The 6,215-nt window shown below is 35.0% G+C and overlaps 1 pseudogene; it reads right to left on the bottom strand.

Annotated features, from left to right (window-relative positions):
• Positions 1–1,331: 1,331 nt before the first annotated feature.
• Positions 1,332–5,984, bottom strand: LOC141547334 (replication termination factor 2-like; annotated as a pseudogene).
• Positions 5,985–6,215: the final 231 nt, after the last annotated feature.

Consider the following 6,215-nt stretch of genomic DNA (forward strand, 5'->3'; position numbering starts at 1 on the left):
TCTCAGGAGTGAGTCTGAATGAGTTCTGTTTTTGTTTTTTTGTTGTAGCACTTCTATAGAGAACAAATCCAATGTGAGACCTTGGCTATGTCAATGTCTTCTGTATTTTGCTAGCTTTAATAGATGCTAATATTCTTAAATTTTATTATTTTTTAATCACTCTAGGTGGTCAAAATCACTTTAGATGGTAAACATTTCAGACATCTAGGCCATGTTAGCGACAAAGATCTTAACTGCTCTTGACAATCATTTCTAAGCTTCTGAATAGCAGTTCACCAGGTGCTGTGCTGAATCTTAGGATGTATGAGATAGCCATGTGACTCTGTGGATAGAGTGCTGAGTCTGGAGTCAGGAAGATGTGAGTTCAAATCCAGCCTCAGACACTTAACTAGCTGTGTGATCCAAGGCAAGTCAATTATTAGAGAAGGAAATGGCAATCCTCTCTAATATCTTTGCTAGGAAAATCTCACAGACAATATGGTCAACAACAATGATCAACTGCCATTTTGGCTTCCTTTTATAGAGTAGATCCTGAGCAAGCTTACCATGGAAATAGATCCCCAATCAGTAGAAGACTTTTAATACAACTCCAGAATTAACTGAATTTATCTAAGTTACCACATCTGTCCCATGTTGGAGTTTTCTTATTATCAAAGTCTAGAATTCTAGTATACAAGGCTGTCTCACAGAACAGCCTGTTTGTGTCGGTTTTACTTTTCAAAAAGGGGCCTTCGTTATAAATTGTGAAGATCATAGAGAAGGGTCAAACAAAAACTGAATTTGGGCAGAGCTCATGGAAGTGACCTGAGGTCATGTGGTAGTCAGGGGTCCTACATGTTGCCCTTTTGGTTTCGTCTTTTATTTATTTTATTTATTTCTTTATTTAGAAATAGAACCAGTTCTATTTCTGAAAGACCTTTTTAAAATTTTTTTCTTGTTTTTTAAAATTTTCATTATTAGTATATGTTTTATTTTAACTTAAACTATATTTGAAATTTAAGATGAAAAAACTGTTGTTAGATTCTAATTATTTTAATGAGTAAAATAATTAAATCTCTAAAGATGAAATGCAAATTTACTTTAAGCATTTGATGTCTTAACAGTTTAATGTTCTCCAAAAATAGGCTTAGAGAAATACTGAATTTCTCAATTATCTAAGCATCTGCTATCTTTCTTACATACTCAATAATTATAACTATTATGCTTCATACAAGCAAGGACATGTTTATAAATACTTTTCAAAGTATAACAAACCAGATGATATTAGAATAGTGTATATGAAAACTATTCTTTCTTGGGGAAGAAAAGCTGTAATCTTACCAAAGAGCACTTTACCTGCAATATGCTGTGTGAGTAACCCAACTGGAGGACATTGGAGGACATTTCCTTACAACTTTTGGCTGAGCTGTGTATTTTAAAAAATTGATATATAGTCTGCTATGAATTTCATGGTGCTTCCAGAAGAAGACTTCCTTTTTCTGAAAAACTTCCATTTGTTTCTGTACTTTACTAAGAAGAGTTGAGTTTTTCTCTCTGCAATTAAAGCTTGTTTCTTCATATTTTAAGCCCTTAATTTTTGATTGCCCTGGAGATTCTTCAGTAACATCTGGCTTAGAAGCTGATTCTACTCTCTAGGGTTTCTTGGATTTTTTCCCCCCAATTTCTTTTTGACTTGTCTGTCTTCCATTTTCCTCTTTTTAATTTTTTAACACATCTTCTTTTTTTGCCATTAAGCACAATTACTTCAATTTCTTGAAGAGGGACATCACACATATAACAAATTTCAGCTTTGATTTCTTTCAAGACTTGTTCAGAAGATACACAACCATAGCAGTGCATGTAGCAAAACCTGTGCTGACCATTCATTGCCAGACCTACAACAGGGCAAATAAATTGGGCACACTGGAGGTCATTATATTTGTCATCTTTTTTATTTCCTTTATTACCACTCCAGGCTGTATTATCAGATTGCTTCAGCTCTGTCACATTTATAATGCTCTTCATGTGAGAGCCTGGCTGCCCAAGAGCTTTGTCATTACATTTGTCTAGTAAAAACTCAATGATTGCATCTTTGTTATAAAGTCTGCCAACTTCACAAGTTGCCATTGGTCTTGTTTGTATTTCTTAGCTTAAAGTACAATAGTTCCATTGAGCCACTACTTCACTATTTTGGTGAATCTCCACCTATTTTGGCCTCTTCATTCCCTCTTGGGAATCATATCCTCATTATAGTCTACCTTTCTTCAGTTCTCTGAAAGAGTTTTTCAAGAGCAAAAGTGATATATGTCCAGATCATCTGTGGGGTTCTTGATTGGGGCAACCCAGTGGCAGGGTTTAAAAAGACACAATATACTATAACCATAACCGAGGAAGCCAAGTCATAGTGAAGAGAAGTACCAGACGGAAGGTGACATATGTAAGGACAGAAGCTCATCTCTCAAGCCTCAAGGTCACACCAGTAGCATAAGAGAACTTTTGACAATCATATTCAAGCTCTGCTTGGCAGTGTTTATCAGGGTGATAGGCTGATGAGCTTGGGCTGGATAAGAAATGAGGTTAATGTTGGACACAAATCTGAAAGGAGAGATTCAAGTAGATTTTTACCATGATTTGTGTCCAATTTATTTATTTTGCAAATAGTATGCAAATGTGAGCTAAGCTTTCAAAATAGGTTTATATACTATATGTAAATGAAGCTATCTAGTTTACTTGATCATGTAAATCTGCCTCAGTGTGGTAAGCCATATTCCTTCCAGAGAAAGTGCTGTTAATTTTATGTTCCCAAACTGTTTTTCTTTGTCCTACACACTACTATTACATAAAATGTGATCATGTACAATGTCCCAAAAAGCTTAGTGCAGTTCGAGCTGCCAGCAGCCTCTAAAGCTTATACTTTACTTATACTTTTGAGATACTCTGTGTAGGAAACTTTTTGGAGCTAAAGTGATCAAAAAAGAGGCTTAGGGTAAGCATATACTGATACTTTGTAAAGCATTTTACAAAATAGAAAAGTGGCATAGGGATGTGAGTTGCTTATATCAAAGATTTTATTAAAACAGTGAAGCTGATCATCTATGCTTATGGTAGTAAAAATGCTGCTTTCCTCAGTCCAATCTCCATATTCTCTCTCAAATATCGTGTCATTATCCATAGCTTCTTCTGAGCACTTCATGCCTTTCTGTTGATATGATGTTTACTTTAAAATATGTAAACTCCTTGAAGTCCAGAAATGCATCTTTTTCTTTGCTATCATCAGAAGCTAAGACAGTGCCTAGAACAATGCCTGATACATGATAGACATTTAATAAATCTTTATTATTTATTTATTGGGGATTATGCCAAACATGTTGTATATCTCTTGTTCTCTTTTGAAAATATTAATGGTAATAGTTGATTTTTCTAGGGGACTTTAAGATTAACAAGGCATTTAGCATATAGTGTATTTCCATTGTTACTCTCCCACACTCCTTGGGATACGTGATTAATGTATTGTTATCCCCATTTTACATATGAGAATACTGAGGTTGAAACAAATTTGGTGACTAGCCTATGATTTCATATAGCTTCTGGGTACACTGATATATTCTTTTCTTTGTTTTTGTTTCATCAGGTCAATTCTTTATACAAAATTTATACTCCTTTCTCTACAAGAATTGATATTAAATCATGAAGCATTTGAAGTCATTGACCATTTACAATGAAAAGCATTGCAATCTGTTTCTTAAGACTGATGGAAACTTCTGCTTCAATAGTTGCTGTTTCAACATTATCTAGTCTTTCATATTTAATTAAACTATATGAAAGTTTGATATGTTATCAGTCTTCCTTGTCTGAATTTTCTTTTTCTGAAATATTAGCCATATGATGGAGTACAAAAGTGAGTAGATTTAGAAAAGGAGGCACTTCACTATTTTCAGAGCTTACCTGGTTAGTCATCCCTGGCCATCCTGTGCCCTTCAAATGACACCGTATTACTTTATAGCTATTTAGATTGGTATATATGGTTGGGAAGAGGATCATGATATCTCATTTCTCCTATTGGATGTAGGCAGAATAAAAAGATATCAGAAAATTGTGCTTTAAAATAATCATGTGGCTGGATTAAAAAGGTAACTATGTTTTTAACAAGATTGAATCAATTTGATTAAAAAACTGATTTGTCTTTTTGGAGTTTAGGGTATCTCCACTGATACTTAGGTTTGCCATAGATTTGGAATGCTGAAGGTATTCAATATCTCTGGGATGCTGATCTGGATAGAAACAGTAGCTAGCAGGAAAAACAAAAAACAAAAAAACAACAACAAAAAAACTCTTATAATAGGGCTAGACTGAAATTTGTTGGCAGTACTGAAAAAGTTCCAGGCGCTCCCTCTCCCTCTCCCTTTCTTTCTCCCTATACATATATCTATACCTGTGTCTGTCTCTCTCTCTCTTCTCTTCCTTCTCCTCTCTATCTCTCTTCTCTGTCTGTCTCCTCCCTCTTTCTTTCTCTCTGTCTCCTCTGTCTCTCTGTCTCCTCTTTCTATCTTTTTCTCTCTATCTCTGTCTATGTGTCTCTTATAGATTCATGTATGTGATATAGTTTGTCCCTAGAAGACTGCTTATGTGATTTAAATTTTTCTGGTCTCTTCTGTATATACCTTTTTTTTTTTTTTGTCTATATATATATATGCCTTGAAACAGAATAATTTACATGTTATATCCTTCAATAGTTTAAGAGCTCCCTGAGGGCAAAAACTATGTTTTTACCTTTGTATCTTTTGCATAGCACTCCGCACAGTTCTAGGCATGTAACAGTCCTGTAAAAGAAAGACTTTTTGAGTGAATAATAATATAAAAAATTATGTACTCAATGGATGGAAATAATCTTTGGTGGATTTACTTGTTTAATATGAGCTAAACATTTTTGCATAAAAGCAAGTGATTTTGAATCCTCATAGACTTTATTTAGTGGGGTCTAGTTATAAAAAATCCTAGTATCCATTGATCAAAAACAAGAAAAAAAGAAACAACCAATCAACCAACCAACCAACAAAAAACCCAACAAAACCAACCCAGAGTTACTAACTAGGAAGGGGGAGGTATTTCTCTCCCTAAATGTCTTTTCAGTGTAGTGGCCTTAAGAAAATCCTCTGGAGAATGTGAGCATAGAGATGTTTTGTTTTGTTTATCAGAGAAGTTTGCTGTCTTTGTAGTTCAAATCTTATTTCTGCTACATCTGTGTGATGTTTAAGCCAGTCACTTCATTTCCAGCAATCTCTAGAATGGGGATAATAGTACCAGCAATCACCTACCTCATAGGGTTGCTGTGGAAATCGAGACAGACCATTGATCAATAGACAAATGCCCCCACACACAAATATTGCTTTATGATTTACAAATATGTGTATATATATGCATATATACATATATGCATATATATATACACATATATACCTATTTATAGATATACAAAGCTTTGTGGTTGAGTAAGCCCACACCCACCCTGGCTCCCAACATAAAACTATAAATCTTAAAGGATTATATAAATGTGAGCAAAGGTAATATTTCATTTGGGGGGGTATTTTTGAGTATTGAACAATAATATTTATTATGGATCAGTAGATTATTCAATTATTACCATATTCATTCAAAACTTACAGCATTAATGATAGCAAATTAATTTTTCAGTGTTGCTCAAAGAGATTGTAAAAATTGATGAGAGATGACCATGCATAGGCTATTATGTTTCCATTACTCACACAACTCCCTACAACTCCCCTCTAAAGCCTCTCCAAACCCCAAAACAAGACTAAGAGAATGTCAAGGGACCACTTTGGGAGCTGCTTTTCTAGCAGCTAGAGCTCCGAGTCAGCTGGCTTTATTTGCTGCCGACACCCTGACTGGAGTTTAGTAGCTGCATCTTTCCCAGAATTTGTGGGCTCAATCAGTTCATTTCTTTTTCTTCTTCCCCCGCCCTCTCCTCCTAAATCCTCGTGTTCCATGTATTGTTTCCAGATACAGACTATTAAGTATTAAAATGTAACAAAGCGATTAGAATTTCTTTGCTGATTCCACAAAATCTACCAAAAGGAACTTACCCTAGGGGCTCCCTTGAGTGCCAGCCAAGCACTGTGAAAGTGGTTTTATTGAGTGCCATTTATATATTGCGCAAAGTAACACCCATGGAAAGAGCTGGGTATAAAGTTGCTAGTTAGGCACTGAGAAGCATTGCC

This window comes from Sminthopsis crassicaudata, chromosome 6 (genome assembly GCF_048593235.1).
Source record: "Sminthopsis crassicaudata isolate SCR6 chromosome 6, ASM4859323v1, whole genome shotgun sequence".
Lineage (NCBI taxonomy): Eukaryota > Metazoa > Chordata > Mammalia > Dasyuromorphia > Dasyuridae > Sminthopsis > Sminthopsis crassicaudata.